This window comes from Euprymna scolopes, chromosome 4, assembly GCF_053919585.1.
Source record: "Euprymna scolopes isolate OS-2025 chromosome 4, ASM5391958v1, whole genome shotgun sequence".
Taxonomy (NCBI): Eukaryota; Metazoa; Mollusca; class Cephalopoda; order Sepiida; family Sepiolidae; genus Euprymna; species Euprymna scolopes.
In genome coordinates, this window is record NC_136485.1 from 9,114,239 (window position 1) to 9,139,491 (window position 25,253).

Here is a 25,253-nt window from a genome sequence, read left to right on the forward strand (position 1 = left end):
ATTATAAACTAGTTATGACCAAAGTTTCATTTCATCCAGACAAAACACTAAGAAACGGGGCCTAATTAGAGTTGGGCCGGTTTTTTATGGGGTCACGCTGTATTATCATATATGCATGATCTTTGAGCGAAAACGAGTCTATCAATATATCCTCTAAGCGATTACAACTGCGCACAGATTGAGGAGTGTAATATTCATATGCAACGTGTTTGATAACGGATATTAAGAAAAGAAGTGACCATGTCATATATTGCTAAGAAGTAATCTGGCTACGAAATGCTATCAGCTATAAATAAAACTACAATAAAATATAACCATGTAACATCTCACAAGCCGTCGATCCTCATGTAGGGAATCATGATTTACTAAAGTAGAAAGATTAATCGAAATCTCCTATTGTTTTTCATGTTATTTTTTGATAAACACTGATGATTTTCATTACTAAGATTTTTCTGATCAAAACAAATCAAGCCATAGTCGTCTAATTTAACTTTATTGGGTGGATTTTCGAGAGTTTTTACTTGTATAAAATGGCCACAGCTCCAAATAAGAATATGGATACGTCAGATTTGCATTGAATTCCAATCATAATCAACATTTTACGTTTGATATTTTGTAGAATAGAAATCATCTAATCATGTTTGATACAACTTAAAATATAAAAAAAAGATTATTTATATCGTTTGGAGTGACTCTTGTGGTTATCAAGACAAAACAGAAAATAATACTATGTATATATACATATATATATATGTATATATATATATATATATATATAGAGAGAGAGAGAGAGAGAGAGATAAAGAAACTAAACTGGTCCATCAACGTTTCGTTAATTAGTATAATAAAGCCGAACCGGTAATGGTGGAATGACTTGGTTTGTTTCATTTTATCTCTCTACCTCGTTAAAATATGATTTCCATCATTTGTTAAATTTTTGTTAAAGCACTTGAAAGTTACTAAACCTTTCTTTTCGTTATAATATTTGTTCTGTACCCAATATCTAATATTGTAGCAATTTCAATGGACGCTTCGTTTATAGATTTGTAGGTTCCATTTTTTTTTTGTATGTGATATTTTTCAGTAATGTCGTTTATTGTTAGTTGCGCTGTCTTTTGTTTATCCTGTATTAGATTTTGATCAGCCGGAAAATATCATTATTTCATTAGTTCTTTTAATTTGCTTAATATATATATATATATATATATATATATATATATATATATATATATATATATATATATATATATATATATAAAACATTATCCATTTACATAAAAAAATAAAAATAAATAATCAAACAATGATATTTCCCTACGAAACTCCGGGGAAAATCTCCAATTGTTTTCAGTACGTAATCTCGGAAGCAGCGAAGACCGGGCGCTATATAAATAAACAATAAATGAAATTAATTATAACTACCAAATTATAGATTTTACCGTCACAGTAGCCACAAAGGGGAGGAACTAATATAGAGGGGAAAAGAGAGGGACATAAGAAATATGCAGTATTTACCATAGAAATGACAAAGTGTAATAAAAATTGTAGAGGCACATGGAACAATCACAACGACGATAACTAATTAACCGGAAGAAATAAAACTATGAAACTTAGTTTAATGCTGAAATAGCTGTAATTTTTGAATAACAATTACAAGTAGGAATTAATCCATATAAGCTACAAAGCCATGCAGACACGCCAATATAAATAAAAAAATAGCGGAATCTGACAGAAACTGAAACCGAAAAATTGTAGATAAACGACCCCCTAAATAGATATAAATTTGCAGTGTCGGAAAAGACAGCATTTCTAAAAAAAATTATCGCAAGAAAGATAGAGAGAATGAAGAAAGAAAGCATAAACCAAATTACAACTGAATAAGTTCTTATTAAATTGGGACCTCGGAGTAAGCTTGCTTTAATTCATATGACAATGAATGTACGTGGGAAATCAATGGTAAACAGCTGTTGCAATTACAAAGGATCTTTTGCAGAGGTATTCGAAAGAGACGGGCACTATTTAGAAATCTTGGAAAACAGGTTGTCATACAAAATCCAGGGAACGTTATGGGTTGTTAATAATAATAATAATAATAATAATAATAATAATAATAATAATAATAATAATAACAACAATAATAATAATAATAATAATAATAATCTTATTGCAAAAAACAAGAGAGCTTGTTTTCTAAAAGATGAATGAGTATAACCGATAAATTAATCATAGTAAAATTAATTATAATAGGTGCATAACTTAAAAAAAAAAAACTGGTGTTTCTTTTTGTTTTGGGTAATCTTTGAAATTATTATCGGCTGGACCCAAAACAAATTTAAACAAGCACTTGCCCGATTCGGATATATACACAGCTATGCGGACTACCCAGAATATAACTTGGAAACTATTACCAAACGGATGTAAAGAACGTATAATATGGATTTTACCAAACAAGTTGGATCAACAAAAACATTCATATCCTTTTTCTACAAATACTCCTGCTACAGGACTTCTGATAAATGTATTATTTTCACTTTGACTTTCCATGTCTCACTGACTTTAGCAAATAGGGTGCATACCTTTATAACTATTTGCTAATATTTTGCACTCCTCTGATGAGATGGTAGACATCGAAACCCTATAGGTTAAGGAGATAAACTTTCTAAAACATTCTTTGTCTTGCTTAGAATAATAAAAATTCTTTGATATGAAACTCAACCACTTCATTTCATTTCAATGAGAGTTTTTTGAAATTCATTGAATTACAATTCAATTTATTTGCTCTATCTTGCATATCGAGCAATTCTTGTTTAGATGGGATAACTTATAGAATATTACTGCCAGTAATATTTTGTAAACCTCACGTTTACATAACCACTGATTGTTAAATAAAAACTATTCCGAAGATATATATATATATATATATATATATATATGTCCAATCCGTATAAACATCCATTCCATTAAGTAAATACACAAGAGGTATAGGAACTCATGATCCTTTAGCTGGGATTTCGTCCTCTAAAAGCTTTACTAGATTCCAAGTGAAAGTTGTAAACATTTTACTTTCCATAAATATAGTTAAGAGGATATATTTCAATAAAGCTACAGAGAATCGTCCATATTTTTTTTAATTCGAGTAAAAATGCATAAAATACGTGTTTTCTGGTAGGTTTTACATATTCACACAGTGTTTAGTTTAAGAAGTTTACTATACATTTAAAATTGGTGATTCCTTACAGAAATGAAACGCGAAAGATACTCTTTATCTAATTTGTCATATATCTTCATTACTTCGCGCTATGATCTACTAACGAATGGGATAGTGTTGAAGTAAATACTAAAATATATATATGATGCATATCTCCTCATATCATTTTATATGAAAACATTGAATAATATATATATATATATACATATATATACATATATATATGTATATATGTATATATATATATATATATATATAGTCAGTTATAAAATGTATATGGCGATTAAGCTACATTGAATATTCCGCGTTTCATCCACTCTAAGACTCTTCAGGCTTATATATATATACAGCCTATACTGTTTTGTCTACATATATGAAGTGTGTGTGTATTCGTACTGACCAATTATTGACTATGATGTCCATCCATGGTTGAGGCTGTCACTAAGATTATTCATCCGCTGACCTTTGATTAGATTTTTCTAAAATCGGCATCGATTGGATCCTGTCTGATCACTGCAGATTTAATCATACCTCTCCATCTTCATTTGTTTCGGACAAAATCCTTCTTCCTTCCCACACTCATGTTGCCAGTGGTGCAGTCATTATTCTCTCTCTATTTTCATCCGGAGTGTCTTGATTAAAATGAATTGATCTACGTGCATGAGCTTCAACCCACTCACACACACACGTTTATATATATATATATATATATATATATATATATATATATATATATATATATATATATATGTGTGTGTGTGTGTGTGTGTGTGTGTGTGTGTCTGCTTTCGTCAAAAAGACTGCTTCTTAATGTTCTTTTTCCGATTTTTCGAACTTTCTTTACAATTTGTCGTGCTTGTGTGTCTAGTTGATAACAAAAACACCGTATTTCTTTTCAATTTTACTAAGCGCATTACATCGTAGTTGATCATCTATGGACAATATCATGTTGAAGTGGTTGTCAGAGTTAAATTGTAATTTATTTATTTTTTTTAAATCTGCGTGGAATTAGAAACCGTAAGATTATATCTTTCAATAGCATTGATATATATATATATATATATATATATATATATATATATATATATATATATATATATATATACTTGCATGGGTGCCCGGCGTTGCCCGGGTATTTAAAGGTGTATGTTGAGCAAAAAAAAAAAGCGGTCAACTTTTTTACTTTGACTCCTATTATAGCCTCTTAAAATTTATCGATTTAGGCTCAAATCAAATAATTAATTTAGATCCATGTCCACTGGACCTATATCTAAAATTTCAAGTTATTAAACCCAATATTTTCGAAGGAGTTTGATAGAGTTCTCAAAGGTCAAATCGTTGAACTTTGACCTCTTTATCGCCAAATTTCTGGCCGAAAACCGATCACATCGATATTCCCAAATCTCAGTACGCTGTATATCAAATTTCGAGTCTGTAGACTTAAAATTGACAAAGGGAAATGTACACGCACAGACGCACAGATACACAGGCAGACCGACTCTTTCACTTATATATATATATATATATATATATATATATATATATATATATATATATATACTAACATTTCAGCCCGGCCTTGCCCGAATGTTTGGGTGTGTATGTTGAGCAAAAAAAAAGTGGTAGTAGGAAGGCAGGCTCGAACCCGTACCGCAAAGGAGGAAAAGAACGGGGTAAACCTAACGTTTATGCTGTTACGACCACCGCCAAACCGGAAGCGACATTTTTTTAAAATTAAGGGTAGACAATCTAAAGGAGAGGATAACTTTCAAAAGTATCGGCGAAAAAATGACCCCCCCCGTAGAAAAGTGCCAAGTTGAAGGCGAAGATATTAATGTTTTTAGCCAATTTTTCGATATTTGTCGTATGAAATATCGATCTTTAAACTGATACTGATCTTGGTAAAATCCGTCGACTCTATTGAAATTTTAAGGCAGACATGCAAACAGACATACATACATCTATATATTGGTAACCAAAAATTTTCGACCCAAACTAATGAAAAAGCTTGCCCTATCCTTGAATACACTTTATGTAAAATTTCAAATATTTAGACCGGAAATTGTAATTTGGAAGAGACTGCAGAGGTCAATATCTTTTAACTTTGACCCCTATTATGAACCCTTAAATTTATATTTTGGGCTCAAATCAAGTTAGTAAGTTAGATCCATGTTCAAGGAACCTATATCTAAAATTTCAAGTGCGTAGACCCAAAATAGTCGGAGGAGTTTGGTAGAGTTCTCAAATGTCAAATCATTGACCTTTGACCCCTTAATCGCTTAATTTCTGGCCAAAAACCGATCACATCGATTTTCCCAAATCTCAGTACCATGCATATCAAATTTCGAGTCTGTAGACTAAAAATTGACAAAGTTATTGCGTAGGGAATGTACACAGACACACAGACACACAGAGACGTTTACAAGGATTTGTTTTTTCTTTAAGAAAGACCGCCCTTGATACTTTAGACATAAACACATAAATAATTTTTATTTTTATTTGACTTTTAAAACTGTCCTCTTCATACACGTGTTTCGCTACTCTAGGGCTCATCAGCGTAGGTTCTATGGTCGAGTGCGTATACCGTTACCGTTATATGTACGTATATGAAATTAGAAATATACATGTTTGATTTTCAAAAGAATTTTTTTCAAAATAATTTTTTTGATTTATCCAGCCTTGACAGACGTGTTTCAAATATTATCTCTAGTACTTTTCTTTTAATGATTTGGAATTCATTCCATTTGCACTTTTTTCCAACGAACTCTGCCTTTTGGATGATTTTGGACCATTTGGAATTTACCCAGTGGATTGAAATTTTAAATTCGACCGTTTTGGATTTTAACATTTTTGGATTTTTACCCTTCACCGGACTATCCATTCATGTGAAATCTTTTTATTATTTTTCTTTTGCCTCCTGTTCCCCTTACCTCACCCTTTTTTTTAACCAAGTAAGATCTTTGACTTACTTGTAGTTTCATTAAATACTTTTATATGCAAAATCCGATCCTACATTTTGCTAATTCCTGCCCTCTGATGAGAAGGAGAGTATTTCTTCGAAACTCCGCGGATTAAGGACTATCCACTTATCTTGTGCTTCCTTTTTTAAAATTAAATATGTTTTTAACTCTTTTTCAAGATGCCTTTTAACATATTTTAGTAATCATTTGTTCATATTATAAGCTCTATTTCCTTTTCGGTTTTATTGAGCTTTTTATATCTGGCTGAGTTTATTTTACTTGTAAATATTAACTCTTTAATATTTATAATATATTTTAAGTTTACCATTTTGATTACCTTAGTAAACTTATTGTAACTTTTATTTTATATATATATATATATATATATATATATATATATATATATATAGCACTAAGGGATGTATTCATGTTGTTAAACATTTATAAGAAACCTGTAGTCAGTCCTCTTTTTCCGCAGAAATAATTGAAAAATTTAAAAGTATTGGATATAATAGTCTAGGTAATGTAGATAACGATATCCTAAGGATGCGTCAGGATAAGGAAGACGACATAATTAAAGAAAATTCGAGTAATTTACCCATATGGGTTGAATATTAAAGTTAAAAAATTAACCTACAAGATTCTGAAATTATAGGTAGATTATATCCAGCTTTGCCTCGCTACGGTATTAGAGATAGAACTCATGTTAATAGAAATAATAGAAAATCAGTTATTTCATGCGAGGATTTTTTTTAGTAAAATTAAAGATATTATTATTAATCAAATTTGTGAGTCGTTTAATTATATAAGAAAATTGCTTAATCAAACAAAAAAGAACGTTTTGAAGGAAATAGCATCGAAAATATTATTACAACCATATACGATATATAGGAAGGACTATTTCATTCAATGGTATGACTATATTCTGGATATAATCAATACTAAATCATATAAGCCACCAGTGGACGGTATAAAAAAGAAACCTGAAAATGTTTGTGTAGTTTTGTATAAAAATAAAGGTTTTGATGATGTAAATTTACCTAAAATATTTAATAAACAAAAAACTATACAATTACTACCACATGAGTTACAAACAAAAAATCAAAAACCAACAGTTACATATAAACTAGGGCCAACAATACGCAATAAGATTTTTAATTATAAGAAAACGGTAGAACATATAAATATAAATGATAATATTATAAATATTCCAGAATGTGAATGTAATTACTCTCCTTTCTGTAATAATGAAATAAAACATGTAATTAGAGGAGATTTGAAGATAGTAAATAATCCTCAATTAAGAAAACTACTTAGTAAGGGTCGTAATTATAGAGAACCTAAATGCCTAAATTACACTAAATGCGTTAAAGAAGTAACTAAATCACTAGACGGGTTTATTATGTCTATGGTAAAGAAATATAAATTAGCACAGTCTACGTTTGATGCATGGAAAAATAGTCTACTTGAATGCGTAAATGAAAAGGTTAAACATATAAAAAAATTTAAACACCCTAGAAAAACCAATCCTCTTTTAAAAAATTCAGAAATACTGGAGGAACTTAAAATACTTCAAGAAAAGTTTGTAATAGTTTCGATTGATAAAGCGGCAAACAATATAGCTTTTATATGTAAAAAATATTATATACAACGTTTATTGATAGAAGTAGGACTTATAGGTAACGTTTCGGATACTTAAAAGTAAGTAATAGTAATTTAGATAGCATTATTTTGAATAATAGTATTATTAGTGTAAAAATAGGATTAAAGTTAGAAGACAAATGCAGAAATCTTCCATGTATGTATTGGATACGTAAAATGCCTAAAAATCCAGTTAGTGCTAGATTTATTGTAGGTTAAAAGATGTACATCACTAAACCTTTAAGTAAAGCTATATCTAAAATATTTAAATTAATTATAAATCAAATAAATAATTTTCACCTGAAAAGTAAATTCTATAGTAATATGAATCATTTTGGGGTAGTAAATACTTCCCAACCAGTGAAAGAAAAATTAGATAAAATAAATTCCAGAATAAAAGCAAAATCTATAGCTACTTATAATTTTAGTACGCTATATACTAAAATTCCGCAGGAAAAATTTATAAAAGAATTAAATGATACTGTAGATTTAGCTTTTGAAGGTGGAAAAGGTAAATATATAGGCATTTCAAACTATAAAGCTTTCTGGAGTAAAAATAAAAAATATCAAAACTTGTGTTTCTAAAGGTATTTTAAAAATACTTGTAAGTCATCTTTTCAAATAGGAAATAAAATATTACTCCAAACGATAGGCATCCCAATGGGATTGGATCCTGCACCATTTTGGGCAAATGTGTATTTACATAGACTCGAGTATATATATATATATATATATATATATATATATATATATCATCACTATTAAAAACAGGTATATCTAAAACATATAACTTTCATGGGTGTAGGAGATTTATAGATAGCCTTGTATGTATAAACGATAATGATGAATTCGAAAAAAATAAGCATCTTATATATCCACACGAATTAAAATTGAATTGTGAAAATAGAGGACAACAGGCTACATTTCTGGATTTAGACATAAAAATTGAGGATGGGATTTTTGTTTATAAAATATTTGATAAAAGAAACGCTTTTCCCTTTAAAATAGTACGTATGCCCCATAAAGATAGCACCTGCCCTGTTTTTATGTTTTATGGAACCATTATGTCAGAGTTTTTGAGAATAGCTCGCGTTACTTTAAAATTAACAGATTTTATACCACCAGTTTCTAACTTAGTAATAAGGATGATAAAACAAGGTGGGGATAAAAATAAAATATTTAAACAGTTAAATAAAGCATTTGTTCGTTATCCTGATGCTTTTGAATCGTTTAAGATAAACCAGACTATATTAATAAAGGAAATCCTAAACCATATTAGCAATGTATAAAATGTATTTATAATTACATATAATACATTTATATATTTAAAAAAATGTATATATGTAAAAATATTTTTAACCTTTATATATCTAATTTTAAATAAGAATGTAAATATACTAAATACTAATCATAGTGGGGGTGATAAGTACTTAAATGGGTTCATCCTAATCTTATAAATACGAGACTGATAAATCAAAAAAATAAAAAAATGTATCCATTTTAAATGTGGAAATTGATGAATCGCACAGGTAAGAAATTCATTTTTATAGTATGAAAAGGTTAGTAATTGCAATTAAGAATAGAAAACTGGATCAAATGTTTGAAACATGTCTTCTTCCTAAGATTAAGGATGGTGGTGTTTGATCAACACTGCTGGGGAGCCATGATGTAATATACTGTTTTGTTTTTAAATCCCCGAAACAGTGTTTCATGGTAAACAACTGATTATCCCTTGAAAAATAAATTATTGGTATTATAGTAAATTCGAGAGCGAGTTGATACAGTAATTGCAGGTGATTAAATGACTTACTTACTAGATGGTTTTCTAACGAATGATAAAAAGTATTTGTGTATAGTTTTAAAGGTTAAAAACTTTCAAGACTATATATATATATATATATATATATATATATATATATATATATATATATATATATACTAGCATGGGTACCTGGCGTTGCCCGGGAGTTTGAGGTGTATGCTGAGCAAAAAAATCAGTCAATTTTTTAAAATTTGACCCCGATTATACCTATTATAAACCCTTAAAATTTATTGTTTAGGACTCAAATCAAGTTATTGATGCTTTTGAATCGTTTAAGATAAACCAGACTATATTAATAAAGAAAATCCTAAACCATATTAGCAATGTATAAAATGTATTTATAATTACATATAATAAATTTATATATAATAAAAAAAAATGTATATTTGTAAAAATATTTTTAACTTTTATATATCTAATTTTAAATAAATAAGAATGTAAATATACTTAATACTAATCATAGTGGGGCTGATAAGTAGTTAAATGGATTAATCCAAATCTTATAAATACAAGACTGATAAATTAAAAAAATGTATCCATTTTAAATGTGGAAATTGATGAATCGCACAGGTATGAAATTCATTTTTATAGTATGAAAAGTTAGTAACTGCAATTCAGAATAGGAAATTGGATCAAATGTTTGTAACATGTCTTCTTCCTAAGATTAAGGGTGGTGGTGTTTGATCAACACTGCTGGGGAGCCATGATGTAATATAGTGTTTTGTTTTTAAATCCCCGAAACAGTGTTTCATAGTAAACAACTGATGATCCCTTGAAAAATAAATTATTGGTATAATAGTAAATTCGAGAGTGAGTTGATGCAGTGATTGCAGGTGATTAAATGACTTACTGACTAGATGGTTTTCTAACGAATGATAAAAAAATATTTTTTTGTATAGTTTTAAAGGTTGAAAACTTCAAAGACTATATATATATTTATATATGTGTGTGTTTGTTTCTGTGAATATGTGTGCGTGTGTGTTTCTGTGTACATGTGTGTATGTTTCTGTGTATATGTATTGTGGTTATTAGTGAATTCAAAATCGTGTTTCCAGTGATAATATTAAAACATTACACCGCAAGTATTTTCCCAACTCTGTCTTAAAAACAGAAAAGAGAAAAAATATTGACATGGCAGAATGTAGTTAATCAAAAACAAATAAATAAAATTTCTGATCCGGCTATATCATAGCAACATACACTCTCCTCCATGGTTTTATTCTACTATTACTAAAACGCAATATTAATACTGCAGATTTATCAGGCATAAGTCTGGTATAAACAGACAAACGTTTATAGAAACTCTAATCAATTGTGAGAAATAACACAGCCAAGAGAGAATATTCCGAAACCACCAGAAAACGCATTTAAACGCAGAAATTAGGAACTCGTGATTTCTGGGAAATCTATAACAGTGTAGTAAAAAATGGCAATTCACAATTCCCGACTATCCAACAATCTTAAAGTTGTTTTCCTGGCAAGCGAGAAGGCTAAACTGCTTGCACCCCAGTTTGCTTGCACATATACTTGGACCCAGCAAACAACTAGCTCCATAATTGTCTGCCGCGGACAGAAACCACACTAGATGATGAAAAAATCACCCCTTCGCAAGTACATAATATCTTTAAAAACCTAGACAACTCTAATGCATGTAAACCTAATCTCATCTCGACTGCACTATTAAAATTCATGCACCGCTGAGGTTGCTCTAGTTCTCTCGTAACTTTTCAACAAATGCCTAAACGAATTTTGCTTTCCTGACTACTGGAAAACTGTTTCTGAGGTACCAGTTTACAATTATTCTGGCAAAAGAAACTGGCACATTAAATTATCACCCTATGAGTCTTCTCCCTTTTTTCGCCAAAGTATTTAAGTCTATAATTAATCAACAACTCCACAATTGCTAAATATCTCTCCGCCAACACTATAGGTTTAGGAAAGGCCGTCCTACTTCTGATATCCTTACTCTCTGAACGTATATACAATGCACTGGATAAAGCAGGGGAGGTCAAGGCAGTAACCCTTGATATATCTAAAACCTTAGACAGGGTATGGCACGATCATCTTCTGATGAAATCAGATCCTATAGTATTACTAGAAAATACTTAACATAGTTAAAAAAAAATTTAAATAAGAAAAAAACTCCAAGTTGTTTGGGATGGACGTATGTCAACATCATAGGATATAAATTCGAGTGTACCTCAACGGTCGATCCTTGGACCTATATTATTCCTGATATTCCTAAATATTCTCTTTCATAAAATTCTCTCTGTGATGGGTATATTTGCTGACAACATACTATATAGCATACATTAGGGAAAAACGAATGAAGAGGTATCCAAGGCAATGATGGATATCCTAGAAGAAGGTTTTCGGTCTGTAATGAAATACGGACTAAAATTGATGGGAAAATTCAATGCTGCCAATACTACCCATCTTTTCTTTTAATAACAAGAAGAAAACTGCTCAACTGCTAATAGCCATGTTTAATGACACATTACCTAAAAAAACTTCGTCCAAACCTATCGGCTTATTATTCATGAGGAACATGATTTTGAACAGATATATTAGGAGTATTTCCAAAGAAGCTGGTCTTTCTCTCTCAAACATGCTCGAAAGTTACTTACGTCTGCGAGTATCCTGTACTTTTGCAAGGCCACCATTCGCCCATGTATGCAGTATTCTTGCCACATTTAGGCTGGTGCATCGTCTACATATCTATCCATCTTAGACAGGGTAAAAAAGAGTGTCGCTAACCTAATAGCAACGAAAGCTTTCTAGACTAAATGTTTCTTTTCCTATGACTGCAAGACTTTGGAATTCCCTTCTGGGCTGCTGTTTCCCGGACTGAACTTACATGCAGAGGTTAAAGTGTTATGCAAATAGTAACATTGCTGCTCAATTTCTTACATAGTATCCCTGAAAATTTATGCCCCATACAGTAGCCCCAACATCAAAGTGGCACTGTCTTGTTTGTGGTGAAAATTCAATAATAAAAAGCATAAAAAATTATTGACCACAATTGTAAAAACATTGGAATAAAAAAAAGCCCCTCAATAATATCCGGAAATATGATGTGATAATAAATGGGCATTGTTAAATATAAACAAAAGAAATAAAATGGATATTTAATTCTTTTTTTTACATAGGAATCACCTGGAGGCCACTCAAGGATAAGGGTTAAAGAGTGTACAGTAGAAATTAGACAATATAGTAATGGTTAGTAATGGAGATTTAGTGAATTTGTTAACAAGTGGGACTTCTCATCAAAAACGTGTTTACGTTAGACATGGATACAACCATATTGTAGTCAGCTGTAAAGCAGGAAAACAGAAGGCAATTCCACAGGCGTGCAGTTCTAAGAAAGAAGCTTTGCTCATGGAATCGACGTTTAGGTTTATGCACAGGTAACGATTGGGGGGAATTATCTATAGTGTTTTCAGCTAGACAAATGTTTCTTGTGAAAGTTTGGCGAGGGGTGGCTGTAGACTGAAGCTCAGTCGAACACTTTCCATGAAAATAACGATACAGTAGAGACAATCTCGCAACATGTGAGATAGAGGTTGCAGGGAAGAAAAATGAATAACTCCTACGAGGTTACGAAGTCTATTTTGAATTCTATCAAGGCAGGACAAGTCCTTTCTAGCAGCTCCTGCCCAGATGTGGCAACAGTACTCAATCCTTGAACGTACCTGGTTCTTATATAGATAGAGAATTGCATCGGCAGTGACATATCTACTGGATCGATAGAAGGATCTCACTATTTTCCAGCGGCCTTGGCAACAGATTTGATGTACCTGTTCCATTTAAAATCAGGAGTAAAGGGCAAGCACAGAAGCTTGTCGAAACTTGAGTCCTCCTCAAGAGGAGAGCCATTCATTTCAACTGATGCCAGATGGGGATCAGAACGTTTACTATGTAAAGAGAGAAGCTTGGTGTTAGATGCATTAAAAGTAAACATCCACCCCTTTCCCCATTTTACCACGTGCTCAAGATCAGAGGAGAGAGAATCGGAGAGAACTTGGTCGTTTACTGACTTAGATGTGCTACCATATATGGTAGTGTCATCAGTATAAATGTCTACAAATGATGTAAGGATTTGATTTGGAAGATCATTAATGTAGATCAGGAAATGGTTGGGCCCAGGGTGGACCCCTGAGGGACTCCAGCATTAATAATGTGAGCTTCTGATTAGTAGTTTTCTACGAGACATTATATCCTCCTTGAAAAACAAATGCGGGCAGATTAGGTTGTTCGGCTGCTGAGGACCAATACTACACTTTGACCATGGCCCAAATACAAAGATGTTCCTCCTACGTATCATCTCTATTTTTGTTTAGTATTAGTTAATATTAAGTATCGGTTTCTCAATCAAACGTCTTGATTATAGTAACGAACGTGTTGCCTAATCACTAACTCAACTTTGAAATATATATTTGTAGTGGTAGCAATTTTAATAAGGTGCTTCTACAGTATAGTCCCCATAAAAATACAAACAGTTTATAATAAAACCATGTATATAAAAAAAACTATACAGTTATTTACCGAGAGGGACGGCATTTGTCTTAAAACCATAGTGCTGATGATGATTGTGGGTGGTGGAATAAGCACGATTATATTGTTAGTAAAAGTAAACTGGGGACCGTCAGGGATTACCAAACTTTCTTTTTTATGTGAGTGTGGGGTGTAGTGAAATAGTGTCTGTTTATTCTCCTTAGCATTACTACCACCTTTTCTGTTTATGTAGAGGGAAATAGTAGATGATCTCGCTGAAATACTGCATCAGAACAGATACTACCATTTGATCTTAGCCTCATGGCAAAGTAAGCGTAATATAGTTTCCTACCAGGCATTATCTCCTCCTTAAAATACACATAACTGACACAATATATTTTTAGAGCGGGTGAGGGAAATATAGAATAAGCCCCGGAAATAGCTAAAGCAGTTTAAGATCTCAAAAATATTTAATTTTCATATATATTTTTAAATTAGGAAGGGGGTACGGAGTCAGATTAGAAAACGGCTGGAAGAGTTTACGATCTGCAAATTACTTTATTTCACGTAAATTTTTAATAGTAAGGACGATGGGTATATAATGTCCGTCTAGGAAATTGGTGAAACTCTTTACGATGTCAAAATTACTTTATTTAATACTAGTATTTAAGCCCGGCGTTGCTCTAGTGTTTGGATGTGTATGTTGAGCAAAAAAAAAAAAAAAGTGGTAGTAGGAAGGCAGGTTAGAACCCGTACCGCAAAGGAGGAAAAGAACGGGGTAACACCTAACGTTTGTGCTGTTACGACCATCGACAACCGGAGGCGACAATTTTTAAATTATGGCTAGACAATCTAAAAGAGAGGATAACTTTCAAAAATGCGGCAAAAAGTGCCCCCCCCTGTAGAAAAGTGCCTAGTTGAAGAAGGAGATATTAATGTTTTTAGCCAATTTTTCGATATTTGTTGTATGAAAAGTCGAACTTTAAAACGATACTAATCTTGATAAAATATGTCGCCTCTATTGAAAGTTTGTAGGCAGACATGCAAACAGACATACATAATACATTTATATATTGGTAACTAAAAATTTTCGACTCAAACTAATGAAAAAGCTTGCCCTATCTTTGAATACACTTTATGTAAAATTTCAAATATTTAGACCAGAAATTATCTGAGTAATTTGGGAGAGACCGCAGAGGTCAAGTATATTTTAACTTTGATCCCTTTTTTGATCCCTTAAAATGTATTATTTTGGGCTCAAATCAAGTTATTAAGTTAGAGCCATGTCCAAAGAACCTATATCTAAAATTTCACGTGTTTAGACCCAAATTGTAGGAGGAGTTTGGTAAAGTTCTCAAATGTCAAATCGTTGAACTTTGACCCCTTAATCGTATAATTTCTGTCGGAAAACCACATCGATTTTCCCAAATCTCAGTACCCTGTATATCAAATTTCGAATCTGTAGGCTTAAAATTGACAGAATTATTGCGTAGGGAAATGGACACAACAGACACATAGACACATACACTTTCACTTATATATATATATATATATATATATATATATATATATATATATATATATATATATATATAAGAGACAGGGGATATTAAGTCAGTCCTGGAAATTACCGAGGCAATTTATGATCTCAAATTTCCTTTATTTCAGATCTATTTTTAAGAAATAATGTGATATGGATTCAGTTCCGGTAATGGCTGAAGCAGTTTACGATCTCAAATTTTCTTGATTTCATATGTATTTTTCAGAGAGGTTGGGTGATTTGGAATCACTCCCGGAATTGGTTGAAGAATTTTTTCATATTTACTTTATTTCATATATATATTTTTTTAGACACATGGGAGAGAAAACTGAAATAGGGAACACGGACCATACTGACATAACGCTATTATTTAGAAAACCATTCTTAATATGAGGAACCTATGTTTTTGACTATTCTGTACTTTCAGTTAAAAATGTAATAAATAAAAAACTGACTTATGGAATACGGACCGTGCTGAAATAATAACTATATTATTTTGGAAACCATTCTTAATATAGGGAGAGGAGTATATTTTTGTAAATTTTTCTGTTCTTTCACTTAATTAAAAAAGTGACACACGGAATACAGACCGTGCTGAAATAATAAGGTAATTATATAGAAAGCCATTCTTACTATAGATAGGTGAGGTATTTTAAAACTATTCTGTACTTTCATTTAACAATTTGTAAAATAATCTGACATACGGAATACGAACCGCGTTGAAATAATAACTCTATTATTTAGACAGCCATTTTTAATATGGTGAGCGGAAGGTATTTTTTAAATTATTCTGTACTTTCACCTGACAATTTATAAAAAAGAAACTGGCATACGGTATACGGACCATGCTGAGATAATATTTACATAATAATTTAGAAAATTTGCTGAGTCCTATTCTGGAAATTATATAACTTACCTGAAAATTATCATGTCGGTGGGTGACGTCCTGAGGGGAAAAACACCGTTATGACGAATTTTATGTTGAACAAGTGTTGCCTAATTACTAAGCAAGACAATGTATTTATGGATTTATTTAGAAATTCTGATCATTCATCTTCTTACAGTGAAATGATTTTTCTTTAAATTATGATGGTCTTGGAGGGAAGAGAAATTAGTTCATATATGTCGTACGATACTTGTCGAGAGTACGTTAAATTGCTTCATATGTATTTATATTACCCGTCAGAGTGTAAGTAAAAGTATTTAACATATGTGTTGCATATTACCCGTCCTAGGAAAGGTAATCTATATAAATGACCTCCCTGACATAAATGACCTCCCTGACAAAATTGTTTGTGAGATGGGTATATATGCTGATGACACCACGCTCTATAACAGACATAACAGGAAAACCAATGAACACATATCTAAAGAAATGGCAAAAACGCTAGAGGATGACCTCCAATCTGTAGAGGAATGGGGACAACAATGGATGGTCACATTCAATGCTGTCAAGACTAAACTTGTTTCCTTCAAGAAACCTTCTCTGCCACAAATAGCAATGGCCAATTAATCTTTATCTGAAAGTACATCTTTTAAACTCCTCGGCATAACGCTCACTGGAAACATGAGTTGGAACAATTACATTGAGATTATTGCCAGGACCGCTGTGAAGAAGGTGGGTTCTCTCTAACGTGCTAGAAATCTACTAACGCCCGAAAGTATCCTGTACCTCTATAGGGCCACCATTCGCCTTGGAGTATTGTTGTCATATTTGGGCTGATGCATCTGCCACTAGTCTCTCGCTCCTAGATAAGGTTCAAAAGAGAGTCACCAATCTGATAGGTCCTGAACTGTCATCTAAACTTCAACCTCTGTCCGACTGACGAAATGTTGCATCCCGCTGTCTGTTCTACAAGTACTTTAACGGTGAATGCTCTGACGAACTGCAAGCACTTGTGCCCCTCGACGTAAATACCCCCGAAAAACACGACAAGCAGCTAAATACCACCGCTACACAGTAGAGATCCCTAGATGTAAGAGAGCCTACTACTCCAGTAGTTTCTTCCCCAGGACAGCTAGACTTTGGACTTCCCTTCCGCGATCTTGCTTTCCCAACTGTACTGACATGCAGAAGTTCAAGTGTAACATGAACCGACAGCTTGCTTCCCAATTCCCTACACAGTATCCCTGATGCCTATATCCCGGATGGTAGCCCCCCCCCTACAACGGAGTGTCAATGTGCCTTGTTTGGGGTGAAAATGTAATTAAAAAAAAACTTATTTAATATTCGTGCTGTTAATTACATGTCCTAGGAAAGTTTAAATTATTTTATACATAATTTGTGTAATTCACATCCTAGGTTAGGTTAAATATTCTTTTGCTCGAGATTGCAAATAATATATAGAGATAAACATTCACTTCCCCCAATAATATTAGAGATGTTGAAAGTTAACTTCATTTTTCTCATTATTCCATACGGCCCTGAGCAGCGTCGGGCAGCTCTGCTAGTAAATAATAAACATATAAAATAATTCAAATTTAATTATAAATCGCCCAGTAATTATCAATTGGTTATTCCATATGAACATTTCATACTAATAAATAATCAATGTAAAAAATAGAAAATAACTTCAATACCTGACGTATTGTCATGTGTAATACGTACCTAACACACTACCTTACCTGGTATAAAATTATCGTTAATACTGTCAAATTATTAAAATCATTTATTTGAGGGTAATACTGGGACCCGTTTGCTCTAAATAATTTACATAACGGGAATGGGGAACAGCCTGAATTATTTTATATGAATTGTGTTTACATTTTTTAATACTAGAAAGCCGCCCAGCGTTGCCCGACCTTAAGATACGCTTAAATATAATACTTTAATTCATGCAGTTACGTATTTATTATTATAAAGCCAATTCAGTATCGGTTATAATATTCTATCTAATATATAGTAGGAACATCAAATATAAAATAATCGAAAGCAAAACATACAACTTTCCGACCTCATTCTTTTGATTCTGAGCTATGCCCATACGTACATAAAAAAGTTGTTTTTTTAAATAAAGTTTTTTAGCAATAAATGTATATATTTTCGATGTAAACAGGTCAAGTCGACTATTCTTGCCAATATTCACTGTTATATATTCATACACTTCAGCAGCAAGTTATGCTAAAAAGCTAAAGCCTTTTCACACCGTCATGTCACTTATATAAATATATATACACACATGCACAAACACACACACATATATATGTATATGTATATAATTTCGGGCTCGACGCCCAACTAGCACCGTGTGTGTTTGTGTGTATGTATGTGTGTGTTGTGGTGGAGAGGGCTCTCGTAAACCGTGGTGAAGGCAACCTTTCTAGGAGAAGCAAATCTCTGATTAACAAAAACATAAAGCGGGAGACCAATACCCGCATTAAGCTGGTCTGCAGTTTAATTTGTTGCTGGCTATCTTGCTCTTGCTTGTTGCTGGATCTCAACATTTTGAACAGAGAGAGAGAGAGAGAGAGAGAGAGAGAGAGAGAGAGCTGTCGTACAAAGCTAAGACTCTGTAACATCATCTGTGTATAGATACTCCCTCAGGTATTTGTATATAAAAATGGTCCTGTGGCGATAGAAACGTTGTGACGTGTAGAGGCTTGAAATGCTGGAAGCATCTAATAATTGATCTCAATTACCGTATTCAGTGCTATGCCTGTTTAAGCGTGTGAATTCACCGGTAGGACTAAAAAAAAAAGTCATTTTTGGACTCATGAACTTTAAATGTCTGAGGGAGTTGCACTAGTCTGACAAGACGTTGCAATCATCACCAGCATATGTTTATGTATTTCCGTGTGCTGGACAATTTTCATCTTAAATTTAAAGAAATTTACAGAATTTAAAGCCTATGCATCAATAGAATTCAGCGTAATATTGAAATAAAACTAATCATCCAATAAATAACTTTTTTTTGTGTGAAAGAGATATGCACATACACTAACATTCTTATAACCGCTCTCTTATTTACGAGTCAGTGTAAAAATAAGTTCGTTTTAATAATTTTTAGATAGAAGAAGTAAGATTGTAATATCAATGCCAGAACGAGAATAAACCAAAGTGTATGGAGATATAGAAAAATGAAAAACGCAAGATCAAATGTAAAAAAAAAGAAAGTAGATGTGTGTACTTGAATCGAACTCTCCTAAAATAATTTATTACGATTCGAATTCTGGAAAAATATCTTTCTCAATGTGCACATAATCTCTTGAAGAACATATGTTATCCATTTAATCTGACTGTGATTGGTCCATTAAAGGGTGAGGTGAGATTATTGGAAAAACTGAATCAAATTTTGTCATCGATTTTCTTTTCAAAGCTCAGGTGCAAGATTGTCTGTCTTTCCGTTATAATTCAATGTAAATTTCATGTGAAAAATTATTGATAAGACGTAAGGAACGTTCTATTGATTGATCTGCAAATACGAAGTTCACTGCTGAACATTTGAGTTGTTCCAATTATATAATATGTCGTTATAGCGCATTTACTTCTGGAGACACTACGATGTTCTGTTTGGGATGTGTTGAAAACTTTTGGCGGAAAATTTTATATAATGCATGGGTTTACGTCGTCTCGATTCCATTAGCCCCAAAAGAGGGCTTTAATATTATAAGTTTCAACATTAATGAAGATCAGATTTCCAACCTCTAGACAAGGCACGTTTACGACCGATGTACTTAGTTTTTTCTAGTTTTTGCGCTACGAATAAACACTAAGAAGTTCCCAATTAAAGATTCTTATAGATAAAACGATAAATGAGGTACAGTAATTGTATTAGGGTACCTACTTTAGAACATTAAATAAATAATACGTAATTATAAGAATATATGCGCGTGTTTAGTAGTGTATGTGTGTATTCGCCCGTGTGTGTATATGACCTAAATTATATTAATCACAAAAATTAGCAGTATTTATTCCATTTGATTTTATTAGAAATTGTATCAACTAAACTCGAATGAAAAATCGTATTCTTTTCTCCAAACAAAATAGTAAGACACTTTTCCTCCGTATTATTTTCGTTTAAATTATTATTATTATTATTATTATTATTATTATTATTATAATTATTATTATTATTATTATTATTAGTATTAGTAGTAGTAGTAGTAGAGATTGTAGTATTAATACTAGTAGTTTTAAAATGCAATGTTTTTTATCACTATAATCACACAGATGATTTTGTCCTCTATAAAACATATACAAATGCAAACCATACAGTGCATATAAAATCAACATAGTCCCTCACCTACCAATAGCTGATATATATTTTTCCGTAATAATTATTCAATTTCATTCATATTCAAAATATCCTAATTATAACCGCCGGAAGTTTTTTTTCCAAATCGTCATATTTTAGCAAAATAGTGAGTGATAAAAAATACGGACTATCACACTCTCAGAAAAGATTGGGTATTTCCTAAATAATCTTTATGATGTTTGTCCAAGCGTCAGTGATTATCTTTTCATTTTGTTTTTTAGCATTAACGCAGAATGCTTAACACACGTCAGTACAAACCGCTATTTTTCGCTGTCACTATTGAAATCTGTGGCCTATACCAGATTTATGGAATATAATTAGAACTTTTATACACACAGCCCGACAACAAACAATATTACGCCAGTCAATGCTCCTCCGCAAAATAGATAATATATTTAAATTATATCATTCAATATTTACATGTATTTACATGCTGAGCATAGATTTTACTCGAACAAACACCTATCAGAAAACATGGCCACCTAACCTACTGATCTGTTCGCTTTTTTCAATAACTGGAAACAGATTTACTTTGCATAAACAAACACCATACGATACTTCCTGTTCTTTACCGCATACTTCACTTTTCCGCCGTCGCCAACACCGGCAATCTCCCTTCACTAGTGGCAACATTTAACATAAATATTGCTTTAAGTTTCTGTTTTTGTTGAATTACATAGGAATATTGAACACTGGGTACATTGATTGCTTTTTTTCAGAGCGGTGTGATAAATTCTAGTTTCTATCTTCTAATGATGCTTAGAAATAATAACCACATTGTTTCTTTATTTCTTTTGAAATTTCCATAACCATTAGAAGTTTATTTAGTATTAAATAGCTGATAAAAAGTGATATATCGTAATTATTTTGTAATTACATTTTCATTGGTTTTGAAATATAAATGACTAAAGTTGATCTCTACGAGGAATATGGGCATATATTCGTCCTAATGATATTGCAGAAACAAATGTAAAAAAAATAAACAAAAAACAAAAAAAAACATAGAAAATCTTTTTAAATTTCAAACTCATATAAATCAAATGAACAACCGATGGAAAATAATTATCAGTTGTTTTTAAATAGTTCAACGGTAATTAGTTAGTAATTAGTTAGTAATTAGTAAATTAAACTCTTAATATACCGAATAAAAGTACATGGAAATATTTTTTAAAACTAAAAATTGCGTGATTATTATTATATTATGACAAAAGATTTAAGTATAAGGAAAAGTCTCATTATAATATATATAGAACGTCCCGCTAATCTTTACTTAAGTAATGATTACGTGAGGCTAATACTTCCGTTTAATTAATATAATTTTGTGGCAAAAACGAATTAAATATAAGTATTTTTAAATATAGAATGTACTTATTTTCTCTAAAAATATTTATATCTGAGGATTTTAAAAATTTATTAATACCTTAAAATTATAGCTGACATCTGTTAAAAATATTTTTATAGATGTTGAAATAAAAGTTTGGTAAAATGCCCAAAGCTATATATATATATATATATATATATATATATATATATATATATACATGCTGGATAAGGCGCCAAATATACATTATTTGATGCATTATTAAATCGTATTATTCATAAACTAAACACTCCTTATTAATGATTACCATGACACCGGATGGGGGAGTTCTTGTGCTAGGGCGAAATGAGGTAAGCCTATCTGTTTTAACGTCAATTGCAGAGGCAGGTGTTTCACTTCCCCCTACCACATTAACCCCTACACCGGTGTTAGCGGTCGAACGATCCTCGCTTGAACCCCATTTACTACTATTAAAGTAAACCCCCAAATACTTCTAATTCCCTTACTGAGATAAACACAGTTTCTTAAGGATTCGATGACAATTTCGCGAAAAGGTAAAACCGCGGACACAAGGAAAAGATAAGTGCTTGGACCATACATCCATACGTTCGATGTATACACAAAAAGATAATACGAACAGCTGGAAAATTAAAAAAGGTATCACTAAACAGAAGCTTTCTGTTATTTTTAAGAATGTCTGTCTGAATGAAAAATTCCTCTTTAATACACGCTATATATATATATATATATATATCTATATATATATATATATATATATATATATATATATGTGTGTGTTCATGCCTATCTAAATAAAAAAAATACAAAATGAACCACCATGAATATGTCTTTATCGTAATCATCGATCTTTCGAACTTGTAATCTCGATAATACTTAAAATAAATTATGTTTTCCTATTTTAACGAGCGCAACATCTGATGCGGGCGTCACGTAAAAACCGATGTTCATAGAATAACATTGCACAGTTTTTTATTAAACGTATCCGAAAAATGAACGCTCATTTTTCGGATACGTTTAATACAAAACTGTGCAACGTTATTCTATGAACATCGCTGAATTGGTTAGAAGACTGTCTTTAAGAGTTAGGTTTTGGGTCGTCATAAGACTTACGGCGGATGTTTAGCGTTTTTCTTTGCATTTTAATAAAGTTAAATGTTTTTGAAATATTTATTGTTCTGCACTTTGTGTTATTTACTTTGCATTTTTTTATCGGCGGTTAATTAAATTAAATTAAATTAAAACAAAAACATTTTCTTATTTTTATATTTTTATCGGCGGTTCATTTAGCTGAGGGTTACGTAAATTACAAACCTTTTTAATTGTAACTGTTTTTTGTTCAAATATGTAGCATGGGCGGTCATCGGTTGATTTTTTTTCTTTCAAACTTATATCAATTAGTGCACAGTAAAAACAATTAGATTAAAACAAATCATTTAGCAAGTGTAATCATCTGGTCTCCAGCCGTCTTTCTTGACAATTAAATCTACACATGTGTAGATCCTTCTTTCTCTACAGTATAAATTTGCAACGTCGTAATGTTGTTTCGTTGTTGGCCTAATGCATATATATATATATATATATATATATATATATATATATATACAATAATATAAAATAATTGTACAATTAAGATAAAAGGGGATAGGAGAACGATTAGAATATATCTCCGAGCACGTCTAATGATTTAACAAATTCCTTTTGCTAACAAAGCTAAGGCTTGCGGAAAAAAAATTGAGACTCCAACATGTTTAAATAATTTGGAGAGTCAGCCCACTGCAATATTCTGAGTAGTCCATTTTATAGGCATTGGCGCAAACTAGATTTTTAATTAGATGTTAACCAATGGTGGATTCCAAGGCAGTAGAGGGGCGAAAACGACGTGGCTTTCCCAGTCTAATTTCTGCCGTATATTAGTTGATGTGTGCCTGCAAGTGCGACACTAATATAGCCAGCAGCGCACTTGCAATTAAATTAATAAATGACATTGATTTGTGTGATGTAGGTCAAACTGCCCTTCGTAATCAGGGGGAAATGCAGATCTTAGACCAAAAGTCAACTGTAACATACTTGAAACCATTTGATAGAGCACAAACACTTACCAGCAACTTCAGTCCAAGCAGTTTGCAATAAACAGGGCTCTTGGACAGATCCAGGGCTAAAGGAGAAATCTTTTTTTCTAATTGACGATTAATTATATTATTAATCAAATTCTCCGGATAACAATTACGAATAAAAAGATCTTTGACGGTATTCAATTCGTGGTCGAGTTTTTTAGGACAAATTCTAAGGGTTCCATACACCAATGTCTTAACAAGTCCTTTTTTATCGAGGTAAGACCAAATAAATGTCAATCCATATAAACGCCTGTGAAAGTAATATTGCGATGAAAATAATTCTTACTACGTTTAATCAAGACATCCACGAAAAGCAAGTAATATTCTATTTTTTTCTCCATAGTAAATGATAATGCTTTGTGGAGAGAATTGAGATGATTGAAGAAGATGTTTGCCTCACTCTAAGAAACAAAGGCTTCAACAGTGTCATCATCGTATATTGAAGGCTTCAATATATTACTAAACAGTGTCGACTAAAAGAATCCTACAAAAATTACCGCCAACGCAGAAATCAGAAAGCTTCTCATCCAAAGCACGTCGATTAAACTGTACATTACGATATCAAAGCTGAATTTCGCTGGATTAGTACAAATCAAGATTAGTTCAACAAATATATTCTTAGTCAAAGATGGGGGGGATTAGATTGCTATTAACATTAAGTCGGCACAAGTGCTAATGATCTCCTGCTGCGGGAAATCGGTAAATAGGCTCGAAACATACAATGAACACAGAACTAAGTTGCAATTGTGTAAATATTTAACCAACTTAAATAAATTGCTCATGTGTAGAACATGAACTGATTCTATAATCACCGAATTTGAATAACTAACTGCCAAATCGTTTATACTACCAATAACAGTTGTTACATAATCGGCGA